The sequence below is a fragment of the Sciurus vulgaris genome, assembly GCF_902686455.1.
Source record: "Sciurus vulgaris genome assembly, chromosome: 18".
Lineage (NCBI taxonomy): Eukaryota > Metazoa > Chordata > Mammalia > Rodentia > Sciuridae > Sciurus > Sciurus vulgaris.
Genome location: NC_136479.1, coordinates 25,540,209 through 25,555,282, shown reverse-complemented (window position 1 = coordinate 25,555,282; position 15,074 = coordinate 25,540,209). Strand labels below are relative to the sequence as shown.

Sequence of the window (15,074 nt, the reverse complement as noted above, 5' to 3'; positions counted from 1 at the left end):
AGGCCCCGCCCCCCGCGGCGGTCCCCCTCCCCCAGGTCCCGCCCCCAGTTGCGCTGCCCTGGCCCTGTACGGGTTCTCCAGCTAGTGAAGTGGGGGAGGTGGCCAGTGGGCGTTGGTGCTGCACCCAGAGACACAAACCTAAGGTCTCTTCGGAGAGATTCTTTAAGACTTGTCTTGGTGCCCACTCAGTTCCTCTTAAAAGGTATTTGTGCCCTATTTGCTGAGTCATAAAATGCGCTAATCTGTAGGGAACAGACCCCACCACCCTCTGAAGGAAATGAGTCAGTTGCAATCTGTCCCTTCCAGGTACACACGCCCCTCTTTCCCAGAGTTTGCGTGCTGTTTCCAAATTCATCCATTACTTCCTGGATTTCGGAGTTTGCAGATACACCGAACTGATCACAGGAAAGCCCTTTAAAGAGACAGCACCTTGTTTGCATCCTGAACTGTTGTTAAATGTTGGAAAAGTTGAAAACATGTTATGATGAAATGGAGAAAACTGTTAAGTAAATTTATGGTATGTGAAAATGAACCACACTGTTATATATATACAAGAAATGTGTGTGTGTGTGTGTGTGTGTGTGTGTGTGAATTCTAAAAATTGAAAAATGAAAAAACCTTCAGCCACAAGGCTGGCCCTGTACTTAAACCTGAGCACCTTATTTGTCCAGGGTCAAGGTCAGCAAGGGAGGCTGAGGTCTGCTTGAGGTTTAAGGGTAGAGAGGTATTTTCCCAATGGGACACTTGTAAGCCCCATACCAGGCTCTGTAGCAGGGAGCCACATTTGCCCCAGAGCACTAGGTGCTGATCTTGCCAAAATCAGTTAAAATTACCTATCAGTGACACCTGAGACTTGTTTTGAGCCAGGTTTTGTTCTCAGCCTAAGACAACCTTTTGAGGTACATAGTTCCACATTTCATCAAATCTAAGACACCACTAATGCTATACATGCCATCATTTTATGGATTACGTTTAAAAAAAGAAAAAACCAACCTGCTAATTAAATTCTAACAACTCTAAGAGGCATCATGGTTTTAGAGATGTTAAGATGAGAGAGAAAATGCGCCTTAGAAGTGATGGAAAATAGTATTATTGTCATCCTCATTTTACATTTAATTGAAGAAACTTAAACAACTTGCCCAAGTTCATACACCAGGTAATGAAGCCAGGGTTGGACCCAGGTGGTCTTTGGCTTTTGAAATTAGGTTTGAGACTTGGGGTCCTTCTAGCAATCTGCCCAAGAGTTGCCCTGTTATCTTCGTTTGTAAGTGGCCTATGGTCTTAGGATTCCAGGTCAGAAACCAGGCTGTACTGCCATCCCAGGAACACCCCAGGGCGTTCTGTGGCTGGGTAGGAGTGCTGCAGGTTATTTGCGCCAGGCCTCCCACTGGCTGCCTTTGTTGCACAGGCAAACCAGCCAGGGATGGGAGCAGTAAGTAGCAACACACTGGGGAAATCTTCAAAGTGTGCCCTCTCTAGCTGAGCCCAGTGACGCACCTTCCAACCAGGGACAGAAATATACTCCAGAGGACTGGATTCTTCACTCTGCTGCTAGCGGTCCCCCACTGTGCAGGCCAGCTCCCACATGAGACTCTTACCCTATTCTGCTGTTAACTGTGGACGCCCGTGGTTGCAAGGTTGGTCCCTAATGGTGTGCCACAGCCCTCTGCTGTGCTGAGGCCACATGTCATAGAAATGTTAGAACTTTCCTTTCTTTACCATGTTCTTGAGACTTGGCAAGTCTTCCTGGTTGTTCTGAAGTGGCAATCAGATCTGTGTTCCACACCAAGGGCCCTGGGGTCTGCTGGTCAGGAAGCTGAACGTGTCCCAGCTGCCCACTGGAGACCTGGGCATTTCGTCTTCCTCTGGGGCGGGGTGGTGATACAGTTGTTACAGCTGCAGTAGCTGGAAAGGTGGCTGCTTTCCTCTTGAAGGTGTACTTTCTTTGTGCATTTACAGGGTAAATTTGACCCTGTGTGACATATTAATCAGGGACAGGGCATATTTTTAAATTAACACTGGTTCTTGTGAGAGTGGCTCACAATATTTTTGCTGGCCAGTATGGCTGTATTAATTAGTTGAATCCATCCAGGGAGGGCCTGGTGTATTGTCATCGACTTTGATAATGAGATGTTCAGGGCCTGGTGGAAGATTGAGTCCTCCTGCCCCAGTGAAGCCAGCAGGGAGGTGCGAGTCATGTGTGAGTCCTCGAGAGGCTGCAGCATCATAGGTCAGACACCTTCGTCAGCACAGGTGCCTCCCCGACTTCCTTGACCCCCATCTCCATTCCTTCTCTCTGAATTCCATCTTACAGGGCTGCCACCAAGACCTTTTCTGTCCTTGGCAGGAGCATCTCTCTCACTAGTAACATGAGAGGTGCTGGATGTATCTCCGACTGTGTAGCCCAACCTTCTGGCCCAACAGTGACTCCTGTCGCATTTTTAACTGCCTGTGGTGTGCAGGGCCCAGCACACGGTGGCCACTTGGCCCCATGGAATGTGATGCAGAGGCAGTCCCCACCCTCCATCCTGCTCCAAGTTGTATCCTTCTCTTGGAAATAAGCTGAAGCGTGAGGGACTCATGACTTAGCTTGAGCATCTACCCTGACCCTGTCTCCTCTAGGAGCCCCCCCAGGCTGTGGGGAGACAGGCAGATGAGCAGATTGCTATGATCCTCTGGGAGACCCCAGAGATAGTAGGAGTCAGCACGGGGTGTGTGATGGGGGAATGCTGGGCCATTGGGGTGCAACAGAATTTACTAAGCCCTGAGCTGCAGCTCAGCAGACCCTGTCTCCCGATGCCACTTCCATTGCCCTCTCTAGCCTGAGGTAGCAGGTGCTCCAGGCTGGCAGCAGTCCTGGCCCGGCCCTGCTTCTACACTGAAATTCCAGCCCTACCAAAGAACTGCTGGAACACTGTGGTAGCTGGGAGAGGGTAAGTAGGAGGAGGTGGCTTCCTGCCTGGCCTGTCCATTGCCTTCTCTCTCCGGCACCTTCTGGTCTGTGTGCCAGAGAGGTCTGTGTGCTAGCCTGCTTCCTACCAGGCTAGGGCTACAAGGGATACTCTCATTGATGACCAGGTATGGTGGCAAACGGAAGCTGTCTTCAACCCAGGGCATCTCGGGTCCCCTAGGTCCCACCTGCCAGCTGCTCCCTGTGCACTAGCTCCAACAGATCCACTAGGGTCACCTTCACCTACCTGAGCTCACCCCATCCCTCATAGTCACTCCACTGCTGCAAGTAATAGGAATCGGTCTAGCCAAAAGGCATGCGGAGAAGGGAAAAGGTACAGCTTAGTGGACACTGCGTGTGCTAATGAGAAATGCCAGGGCTGGGACTGCCCACCTGTGCAGCCTGCATGTTGTGCAAGAGGGCTGGGGCCTCGGATGCCATAGTCAGCTTGGAAAACTCTGCTCCTGTCTGCAGTGTCAGTTGGGGTGAGAGGGAGGTGGCATGGGGGCATTGTGTGGATTTGTATCTCTCAGTTGGGATGCTCTCACTGAATCGTGGGTTAGCCCCAGGGTGTTTCTAACTGAGCTTCCTTGTGACCCCAGCTGTTACACTCCGTAGCAGATGCCTCTTGCATCTAAGAGATAGGACCAATGACAGCATCAACAGTTTGCTGTGCTCCAAGGGTGGAGGGTGAGTCAGGCTCCGGAGAAGGCGTTGCTCAGGGTGCAGAGTCCCCTGCTTTCCCTGAAACAGCCTGGGCGCTCTCCACTGCATGTCACCTCACATGCAGAAACGGTGTGATTCTGTGCACTGAGGTAGAATTCCCAATAGCTACAGGAATCCCTCAGAGAGGTCAGGTCCACCAGAGATGCACAGGTTCCTGGACCAAGGCAGAGGGAGATGGCATGGGCCCTTCTGAGCAGAGGCAGGGTACTTGGTATGACATATCACCAGGGTATCTTGCACCCTCCGGGGGGGGGGCTCTATCAGCTGTTTTTGGCAGGAGGGGAAACACTGAGTTTGGAGGGTCCCCATTCTCTTGGTGGGGCCTGCTTGGCAAGGGTGAAGGGAAGCCTCCCATCCCTGCAGGGCCACAAGTGGGCTTCCTTAGCCCCTCACTCCATCACAGAAGGGGCAGATTCCCCTGGTCATCCCTGGTTTCCTCCATGACATGGAGCCATGAAGAGGGAGGAGTCAGGTGGTCACTGGCACCTTTCCAGCAGGTTTGCCTTCTGAAGCTGTCGTCAGTTCTTGCCAGAATGCAACCGAAGGCTGGATCACAGGGGCTCAGTGCAGGGGCCTTGACTTCTGAGGTTTGCTCCAACAGGTGAGCCTCAAAAGCTCCTCCCCAAGGGAACTTCGAGTCCGGTGCTGTACTTGACTCCATCTTGCTGAACCCTTTTGAACCATGGTGCCTCCACATTTTCAGCCAAGGACTGGCAGCCCCACTGACACACAACATCTGGTTATTTAAGAGGCCATGCTGGTGGTTGCATGTTCTTATTTGTAGATGTTATGTGTTAGAGCTGTATGCTGAAGGACGTGTGGGAGAAATGACGCACATCACACCATCTGCATCAGAATCATCCTGGGTGGGGGTGCTGGAAAGGCATCACCCTGGAGCCCACACCTCCTGCTTCTGTGCATGAAGATCAGAGAGGGGAGCAAGGGAGCACACACCTCCCAGTACAGCAGGACACCACGCAGATCCCAGCGTAGTGCCAGGATGGCTGTGTTCTTGGTTCTGTGGCCTGAAGCCACGGTTCACTCCTGGAGACTAGCCACGGGGCAGGATCTGAGGCAGGGCTGCTGTGGCTGATCTGGCAGCAGGGAGCACGCTTCCTTTTCCAGGTATGTGGTGAGCCCAAGGCTCAGCCATCAGATGGACAGGTGGCCAGAGCCATTCTGTGGGCTGTCCTGGCACTTAATGTCCTTGTTAGTCAGCTTCCAAAGCTGCCTTGGTGACCAGTTTACCCTCTCCCTATCATGAGTCAGCAGACACATCACAACCTGTCACAAGGAGGAAGGTAGAACATTACTGGGGAACTAGAGTCTTCATTCTACGGGGTGAGTCTTTTCTCCTTCCAGACCTAGTCAAAATTAAAAACAGTATGCCTGAAGTGCTTCCTTCCTGGGGGTCCACAGAGGAGACATATGAGCAACCCAGCTCCCTGGGACTGCAGCTGCTCATCTTTGAGCCTGCCCTGCCCTGCCCTGTCCATTAAGATGCCCATCAGATGGGCTGCTGACCCTGACCCAGGAGCTGAGACCTCTGAAGTTTGAAGAGCAGCTGTCTCCACTGGCCGCCTAGACCAGCAGGTGCAGAGGAGGGCTTCTGCCATGTGCTTTGTCCAGAAAGAGCTTTAGATGGCATTGCAAGTGGGACTTCAACAGGAGATTGGTGACACTTTCATCCTCCCCCTCGCCCCCCTCCTTTTTGTATTGGGGGTTGAACTCAGAGGCACTCTACCCCTGAGCTACATCCTGGCCTATTTTATTTTAAGACAGTCTCACTAAGTTGCCCAGGCTGGCCTCAAACTTAGGATCCTCTTGCCTTAGCCTCCCAAGTTGCTGGGATTACAGGCATGTACTCAGCCACTGTACTCAGCTCTCTTATCATTTTGAAAGTTATAGATCCCTAGGAGGTTGGAAAAATAGTGGAGTAGTCCCTGTTCCCTTCATCCACCTTCCCAGTGGTTCTGTGTGTACACAATTCCAGTTCATTTTCTACACCGGGATCTTGTCGCTGTATTGTGTGTCCTCTGGGCCCTTCATCCCTGTGCAGGCTCCAGTCAGGGATGGGTACAGGTGCAGGGCCACCGAGCACCACAGATCTTCTCAACCACCCTGTTCAGCTGCTGCCACCTGCCTCCTGGCAGCCCTCATCTGCTCCCCATCTCTGCATTATGCCTCCTCAAAAACACCTTATGCCTTACCAATGGAATCAGTGTGTGGCCTTTGAGATCGACTTTCTTATAACATTACACACAATGCCCTGAGATCAGCCCAGTTGCTGCGGGTCTCAGCAGTTGTTCCTTCCTGTTGCCAAGCAGAACCTACAGTATGGAGGTGCTGTTTAACCACTCACCAATTGGAGGTCATTTTTTGTTGTATCCTTTTGGTTGCTACAAATAAAGTTGCTGTAAGCAGTTACATCCTGGGTTTTTTATACACAATAAGTTTTCATTTCTTGATTGTTGCAGGATCTGGTATTTGCATGTTAGTTTTTTAGATGTTTGTTTGTTTGTTGGTTGGTTGGTGGGTACTGGGGATTGAACTCGCACTCGACCACTGAGCCACATCCCCAGCCCTGTTTTGTATTTTATTTAGAGACAGAATCTCACTGAGTTGCTTAGTGCTTCACTTTTGCTGAGGCTGGATTTGAATTTGCGATCCTCCTGCCTCAGCCTCCCGAGCTGCTGGAATCACAGGTGTGAGCCACCGCATGTTAGTTTTTAGTAACTGCCAAGCTGTTTCCCTGGTGACTGTGCCACTACATTTCTACCAGCAATGGATGCAAGATCCCATTTCCCACTTCTTTATCCTCACGTAGTATTGTCAATATCATAGTGGTTCTGATAGTTTGCAGCGGTAACTCTTTGGGGTCTTATTTTGCTTGTCCCATTGTGTATGCTTATGTGCCATCTGTATGTTCTCTTCAGAGAAATGTCTTTTTCTCGTTTTCTACGTGTTTATATGTTCTAGATAGGAGACTTTTGCTACGTATACCGTTTGTAAAAATTCCCCCTATGTAACTTGTCTTTTATATTTTCTTGAATTCTTTTCCCGAGAAAAAGTTTTTTCAATTTTGGTGACGTCTAATGTACTGACTTAAATTTATGGATCTGGTTTTGATGATCTTTAAAAGACCTCTTTGCTAAATCTTGGGTCCTGAAGATTTTCCCCTATGTTCTCCTTTGAAAAGTCTTAGTTTTGCATTTGATGTTTAGTTTATAACACATTCAAGGTCATTTTTGTGAAGCTTAGGGTTTATTCAAAATACCTTTATTCAGAACAGTGGAAGGTTTGCAGCAAAATAGAGTGGAAATGACCATGCTGCCATACACCTCCTATCCCTGCACATGCATGGCTTCCCCGTTAGCAATATCCCCCACCCAACCAGAGCAGTAGGTCTCTTCTGAACAGCAAGGCTACCCTGACACATCTTGTCACTTGGAGTCCATAACTTGCATTGGAGTTCACTTGGTGTGGTGCCTTCTGTGGGTACAGAATATGCCTCTGTTATTGTAATGTCACTTAGAGTGGTTTCACTTCCCTGAGAACACTCTGTCTTCTACCTGTCTGTCTATTCATCCCTCCTTCCCCTAACCCCTGAACATCTTACTGTCTATAATGAACCTCTTCCAGAATGCCATACTTGAAGTCGCACAGTCATTTCAGATTGGCTTCTTTGACTTAGCAACATGCATTTAAGATCTTGCCTGTCCTTCCACGTCTTGATGGCCCATTTCCTTTTAGTGTGGACAATGGTACACTGTATGGATGTACCACCATTTATTTATTCACCTACTAAAAGATGCTTTGGTTGCTTCTGAATTGGGGTAATTATGAGTGAAGCTGTTATAAACATGCGTATGCAGCATTCTTTGTGGACATACGCTTTCAGCTCCTTTGTGTAAACACCAAGGAGCACCATTGTGGGATTGCATGGTAAGAAAATGTTTAGTTTTGTAAGAAACTGCCAACTGCCTTCCACCGTGGCTGTACCATTTTGCATTCCCACCAGCACTGAAAGTTCCTGTTGCTCCACATCCTCATCAGCATTTGGAAGTATCAGGGTTTTAAGATTTTAGCCATTTTAATAGTAGTGTAGCGACATCTGACACATGGCGTTGAGCATCTTTTCATGTGCTCATCTGCCATTTGTTCCTCTTTGGCTCAAAGTTTCCTTCTTTGCCCTGGGATGCCCTATTGTTCCAACACCATTTGTTGAAAACACTCCTTCTTCCACTAAGTTGCTTTTACAACCTTTATCAAAAATCAAATCTTCACTGGACACTATGGGGCAGGCCTATAATCCCAGCAACTTCAGAGGCTGAGGCAGGAGGATCAAGGCAAATTCAAGGCCAGCCTGAGCCATTTAGTGAGACCCTGTCTCAAAGGGTTGGGGATATTGCTCAGTGGTAGAGTGCCCCTGGGTTCAATCCTCAGTACCATAAACAAACAAACAAGTAAACAAACAGAAAGCTAATATGAGAGGGCTGGGTTGTGGCTCAGTGGTATTGTGCTTACCTGGCATGTGTGAGGACCTGGGTTCAATCCTCAGTACCACATAATACAATATAAAGGTATTGGGTCCATCTACAATATTTTTTTAAAAAAGCTAATATAAAGCAATTTCTGGGTTTCAATACCACATTGTCTTGATTATGTAACAAGTCAGGTAGAAAGCTTACTCCTACTTTATTCTTTTTCATTATTGTTTTAGTTATCCTAATTTCTTTGCTATTCCAAATAAATTTTAGAATTAACCTAGTCCCTCTTTACAAACAAATAGCCCTCCTGGTATTTTTGGTAGGAATTACATTAAACCTATGTGTCAAATTAGGGAGAACCAACATCTTTACTGTGTTGTCTGGTACTCCATAAACACAGTATGGCCTCTCCATTTATTAGATCTTTACAGTCTCCTTCAGGGTTTGTGGTTTTCCATAGAGCAGTCCTCCGTGTTTGTGAGCGCCACAACTAAGCACTTCCTTTTTGTTGAGCAGTAGCAAGTGGTGCTATGCTCTGGGTTTCAACCTCTGGGTACTTGATGCTGCTATGCAGAAGCACAGACTTCTGTCTATCCATCTGGTGTTTTGCACAAGACAGCTTGCAGAGCTTGCATACAGCCCTAGGAGGGACTCCATCAGTTGTTCAGGGTTTCTGCTCTTGCCTGGCTTCTAAGAGTTTTGACATGAATAGGTCTTGAAGTTTGTCGAATACCTTTTCTGAATCAACTGATGTGACATGTAGTACTTCTTCAGCCCACTGATAGGGTGCATTATACCAATTGAACCCACCGCATCTGTGGATGAACCTTCTTGGTTGCGGTAAACAATTCTCTTTGCAGTTCCTGAATAGGATTTTTACATCTATATTTATGAAGGGTATTAAGTCTTTTCTCTTCATTTTTTCCTTTAGTACTGTTCTTGTCTGGTTTTAGTATTGGGGTGATGTTAGCTTCGTAGGATAAATAGGGTTGCTTTCTCCTTCATTTTTCTGTAAGACACTTGTAGACTTGCTATTAATTCTCCTTTTTTTTTTTTTTTTAGTTTTTCAAATACTTAATTCTCCTTTTTTAAAAATATTTTTTAGTTGTTGATGAACCTTTATTTTATTCATTTATTTATATATGGTGCTGAGAATCGAACCTAGTGCCTCAGACATGCTATGCAAGTGCTCTATCACTAAGCCACGGCCCCAGCCCTAATTCTCCTTTTAAGTGATCAATAGAATGGCCGAGACTTTTCTAACCTGTGCTAGGGACAGTCGCCAGCTCCTGGGGACCTACCAAGGTTTCTCCAGGGGGTGTCACACAGGGTCTTAGGAGTGTACAGACTGCAGTGACACTGAAGAGGCCTTTGAAGAGGCACTGCACACAGGTCAGGATCCTTGTCTTGTCTGGTTAATGACTCACCCTTGGATTTCTTTAAAGTATTTCTTGCCACTCTCCACCTCCACAAGTGCTTTGCCATGGACCAGCTGACTGTGTGATTCTTTGCCCACTCTAAGGAGGGGCTGCAGGGCCAGGAGCACCAGGGCTGCCCTTTGGGTGGGTGGCAGTATGGGCACAAGGCTCTAGGACCTGAGGTCCCCAGCTTTTGTGAGGTCGTGGATACCCCATGCTACCCATGAGGGGTGCTGTTGACCACAGAAGCCTGGCGGCCCTACTTCCCGGCTTCCTCCTGCTGGGCTAATAGACCACCCTCTCGGGGGTTCTCCATCCACACCCCAGGTTCCATCCTAGGGACACCGTTTCCAAGCGGCCAGAGTGGCTGGGAAGTGGCACAGCCCGTGTGCATGAGCAGTTCAACAGGTCCAGCTGTGGCGCACTCCTGCGTGTTCCTGGGGTTTTACGAGCTCCTCTGGGAGGTGACAGGCAGGGACATGGGGCATGCTGCCCAGCCAGGCAGTTTGGTTAATCAAAAGAATGTGTCCGACACGGTTGGTCTTCCTGAATAGCTCCAGATAATCTGCATAGTCTTGGTTGGGGTGCCTGGGCCCTTGTGTTTTTTTTTTTTTTTTTTTTTTTTTTTTAATTTTGATTCATTATACACAAATGGGGTACAACTTTCATTTCTCTGGTTGTGCACAAAGTAGAGTCACACCATTTGTGCAATCATACATGTACATAGGGTAATGATGTTTGTCTCATTCCACCATCTTTCCTTCCCCCCGCCCCCTCCCCACCCCTCATTTTCCTCTACACAATCCATCCTTCCTCCATTCTTCCCTTACCCCCTAACCTGTTATGTATCATCATTCACTTATCAGAGAAATCATTCAGCCTTTGGTTCTTGGGGATTGGCTTATTTCACTTAGCATGATATTTTCCAGCTCCATTCACTTACCTGTAAGTGCCATAATTTTATTCTTTATGGATGAATAGTACTCCATTGTATCTATACACCACAATTTCTTTATCCATTTATATGTTGAAGGGCACCTAGGTTGGTTCCACAATCTAGCTATTATGAATTGAGCTGCTGTAAACATTGATATGGCTGTGTCACTGTAGTATGCTGATTTTAAGTCCTGTGGGTGTAGGCCAAGGAGTGGGATAGCTGGGTCAAATGGTGGGTCCATTCCAGGTTTTCTAAGGAATCTTCATACTGCTTTCTAGAGTGGCTGCACCAATTGGCAACCCCACCAGCAATGTATGACGTTGCCTTTTTCCCCACATCCTCGCCAGCACCTGTTGTTGGGCCCTTGTTTTAAAGGCTCATTCTTACTTCCTGGGGAAGAAAGTTTAGTGGCCAGGCTGTTCCGACCACCCTTGGCACACCCTCCAGTGCCACCACACCACACCCCAGGTGCTCTGTGTTCCTCTTCACTTTGGTGCTTGCTGTCTACAAATGTCTACACAGCTGTGCCCTGCTGGGGTCTCTCAGTGCCACCTGCAATGCTAATTCAGCCTTTCATCCTCCCAGCCATTTTGAATTGCATAACAGGAGCTGTGCTTCCCTTTTTTCCTCCCTCACTTCATTTTTCCTCTCAGTATTACAGCCTCAACCTTCTGTCTGGGTGGGCAGGTATTTTCATGTTTCCCACAGTAGTTACCACATAGGACAGCACCCTAATGTATAGGGTGTGCTGTCCTAGGATACCTGTCATACAGCACCTCAAAGAGTACTGGTGTGTAGAGCTTGCCTCACAGATATGTGAGGAGCATGTACACGCCCCTCTCGTGTGCCTGGTCAGTGCCCCTGCCCCATCCTGCTGGGGCTGCACCCTACTCCAAGCCAGCTTCCCCGCTCCTGCTCTCTTTGTTGAGTAGGAAGCAGCTTGTTGAGTAGGAAGCAGCCTGTTGAGTAGGAAGGGGAAAAGGGGAGGAGGAAACCTGGCAGAATCTCCTGTGCTGGCAGGTGGCTGCCTTGGGTCAGAGGGCTTACACTGGAAAGGTATTAGCAGGTCAGCACTAGGTCCTTTAGGACCCAGAATTGAGTCCATTCCCCCCTGAAACTGGTGATCTTAGAAAGGAGCATCAGTTTTATTATCTATAAAACAGGGATACTGATGTCAACAGCAAAGTTTTAGTCCTCATCCTCCACGTTTATCCATCGAGCTCTGGCTGGGCCCCTAGTGCAGCAGGGACCCCTGACTGAGCAAGCCTCAAGCCTGTGTGTGGACAGGCCCACAGGTAGTGGTGAAATGGCCAAGAGGGGGAGAAAGTGCAGTCTTGGCTCAGGCACCATGAGCACCAAGCATGGGAGCTGGGACGCCCATACCCTTGGCCTTGCACAGTGGGTGCAGGAAAGAATCTTCTGAAACAGGCCACAGCAGCCAGAGCACAGCATGTACTGGAACACCTGGCTGCTGCTTTTTGTTGCAGGGGTTGACGTGACAGGCCACTCCCCCATCTAGAGAGGTGTCTGGGCCCTTTTCTCCCCTCACCTCCTCAAGTGCTTATTGTAAACCTGCCAGGGTGAATCTGGCAGGCTCTTGGTCCTCCAAGTGTGGCTGCAGTTTCCTGGGACCATAAAATTGACTTGTGATCTTGGTATTAGGGGCTGCTGTTGTTTGCTTGGGGAAGAAAGTGCTGTGTTCCTCCCAGTGCCAGGAGGCACTTCAGTGTTTATTGAACTGTCTCAATGGGCACATCAGCAGCATGACCTTCTGTGCTGTACAGCAAGACCCTCCGAAGTGCCCTTTGGTATTGTGAGGGCCCTCAAGAGGAAGCCCAGCCCCAGCTGAGGTCCAAGGTGCAGAGGAGCAGTGGTGGGCCTGCAGGCCCAGCTGGTTGTGTGAGCAGTGCTCAAGGCAAGGGGAGTGTGGGGCAGGTGGGCAGGAGAGACTGGTAGGTGGGAAGCCCTGCAGGGGGCTAGTCAGTCAGAGCTGGGGACGGGAGGACACTGCCAGGTGGCTTCCTGTCCTGTTGTGGGAGCCGTGGGGACCCTGGGTCCCCAGCGCTCAGGTGAGCAGAGCTGGAAGCGTAGTTTGAGTGTGGGAGAGAGGAGCACGCTATCCTCTGCGGATTTTCCCACCTAAAACAGCGCTAGTGGCCTTGGCAGTGCCTGCGGCGGTGGCAGCACCTGCTCCCCTACGTCTTGGTTTCGGGACCCGCCCCAGCCTCGCCAGCAGCTGCGCTGTGGACGCCACGTGCGGCGGCCAAGGCCCCGCCCACTGGGGCCCACCCACACGCCTAGAGAGCGCGCTCTTGCGTCACTGCCCAGCCGGCTGGATCTGGTTCCAGCCGAGCCCGCCGGCCTGACATGCGCAGTGTGCGGGCGCTGCGGCGGGCTGCGGGACGGGCCGCAGGCGCGGCGGGCGCGGTCCTGGCCGTCCTGGCGGTCCGTGCTGACGATGCCCGCCGGCCTGGGACCCGGAGGTCAGTGCGCCGGGCCGGGGAGGGAGCGGGCGGGTCCTGGCCTTGTTTCCCGCTCCGCCCCGCGGCGACAGGTGCCCGGCTACCCCGGGGCGGGGCGGCGGCGCGGGCCCATCCGCGGCGCAAGTCCACCGGGGTAGGTCGGTGGGGCAGGTCCGCGGGGCAGGTCGAAGATGGTGCGGCCGTGCCCTGGGCGCCCAGCCCTGCCAACCCGCGCTGGGCCCTGCGGCGGGCAGATCGAGTATCACCGACTCCGCGGGTTTATTTGGTTTGCTTTTGAAAATTATTTGGCCATGAAGAACTCATTTAATTGGCAGTATGCTTTTTTCTAGTTCACCATGTACACCCAGAATTTCTTGCGGAATAAGAAAAACCCTAACCCATAAAGAACTTTTAAATGAAAACTGCATTTGACAGTGAAATTGGCTTAGTGATGAACTTTACAGACTTTTAATGAAGAAGTTAGTAATTTGATTCTCCTGTTGTCTCACTTTGGAGCCAGTAGCATGTTTTGTTTTCTTTCACCATGGCTCAAGCCTTTTTTCAGGCCCTTGAACAGCTTGGGGTGCTGGTTCCTAGTGTCTGCAGGCCCACAGGGCAAGAGGCCCCCTCCCCAGCTCCCCACTTTAAAGTTTGGGGTGAAAGTGGAAAGCCCCCCCCCCCCCATGAGAACATAGTTCTGGTGTTTTCAGTTAGTTCTCAAAAGTCAGTCACTCTTTTAACATCACAGGAAGAATAGAGCCAGAGACTGAGGTTTAAACAGGAAGACTGTATTTGAAAATCTTGTGCAAAGTTGCCTTTTTTCGCCCCCTTTTAAGGACGCAGTGTCAGTCACTTCTCTCCCTCAGATAACATGGAGACCTCGTGTTCTCTGCAAGCTGCACCCTGGAGCCAGAGCTGCAGCTGTGAGTTGGGTGACTCTGCACTTTTGCAGTAGGTTTTTCAAATATTAAGAATCTGGTTTGTACTGAAGTGGCAAGATCTGCACTAACAGATTAGAAACAACTGTCAGCTAATTTCTTGCAAGTTGTTGAGAAACATGTTTTCTGTGTGTTAAATGTTACTTCTAACTCCTGTGCTTAGTATTTTGCCCAGTTTTGCCTTTGCTAACCATCAGCCTGCCAGAATTGCAATCCAGTTTAAAAACAAAATGCAGCCTTGGATTCTTAGCTAATCATATTTTTCCACAGATAAAATGAAGGAAGATTAGAATTTTGAAGGAAATGAGCTTGGCCAGGGAGCCACAGAGCAAAGCAGCCTTCTAGTAACACACAGAAGCATTACTGTGTGTGTTATCTTTGCCCCTAAAAGCCATACTTGTGACATTCCACATGGACTCTGTATGCTGGGTTCATCTGAGTTCCAAGCTGCATGGGCTCAGTAGTAACAAATGTCCAGTCTTATGCACCATTGATGGCATCCTTATGCCTAAAATCTAGTTAGAGCCCCCCAGGCAGCCCTGCATGCAGTTAAATACAGCTGTTGTACCAAAGGGGAGCCTTAGCCAAGGGGCATGTTCACCTCCCCAAAGGCTTAACTGAAATTCTGAGAGGTGTTGAGGACTGTCAGCAGGTATGCAGTGTCTAGGCCGCTGAGATCTAGAGAAACAGGAAGACCAGCTCTGGCATCGAGAGACTCAGTTCAGGTCCCTGCTTCAGACCAGTTAGCCACCTCCCTGAGTGGCGTTCATGCCACCTCTCTGCAAGTTATAGTTGTGGAGTACTATAGAGAAGAGGCTGTGGGTTCAACCAGCCGGGGCAGAAAGGAGCCCCTAGCCTGGAAAGTGTTGTGTGCCATCACAACAATGCAATGGGAGGCTGCGAGGGAGAGGCCTGAGCAGCTTCTTCAGGGCTCTTCCTGTTCTAAAAAAGCCTTCAGATCTGGTGTCAGAGAGCCAGGTACTAGCTGAAATCCAGCAAGTGAGACACCCAGCCCTTAGCTCCCCCAGGGGCCAGTGTAGTCTACGCAGAGACCAAAGTGCTGCCAGATGCAGGGAGTCACGTGGATGCGTCACCGACTTGGTGCTTCCTGTACTGGAAATGTTGCCAATTAAATATGTGTGGCAAGGTCAGG

At 49.6% G+C, this 15,074-nt stretch overlaps 1 protein-coding gene across 5 annotated transcripts in view; it reads left to right on the top strand.

Moving 5' to 3' along the window:
- Nucleotides 1-15,074, top strand: part of CHLSN (cholesin) — a 155,433-nt gene that overhangs the window by 122,458 nt on the left and 17,901 nt on the right. The gene's annotated exons all lie outside the window — the stretch shown is intronic.